Source organism: Lucilia cuprina, chromosome 6 (assembly GCF_022045245.1).
Source record: "Lucilia cuprina isolate Lc7/37 chromosome 6, ASM2204524v1, whole genome shotgun sequence".
Classification (NCBI taxonomy): domain Eukaryota; kingdom Metazoa; phylum Arthropoda; class Insecta; order Diptera; family Calliphoridae; genus Lucilia; species Lucilia cuprina.
In genome coordinates this window covers 56,014,309-56,014,530 of record NC_060954.1, presented here as the reverse complement: position 1 = coordinate 56,014,530, position 222 = coordinate 56,014,309, and positions in this window count along the sequence as shown.

Sequence of the window (222 nt, the reverse complement as noted above, 5' to 3'; positions counted from 1 at the left end):
TGGTCTATAGTCTAGTCTAAAGTCTAGTCTGGCCTAGTCTATAGTATAATTTAGAACTGAACTAGACCTGAACTAGAACTGAACTAGAACTGAACTAGAACTAAACTAGAACCGAGCTAGAACTGAACTAGAACTGAACTAGAAATGAACTAGAAATGAACTAGAACTGAACTAGAACTGAACTAGAACTGAACTAGAACTGAACTAGAACTGAACTAGAAC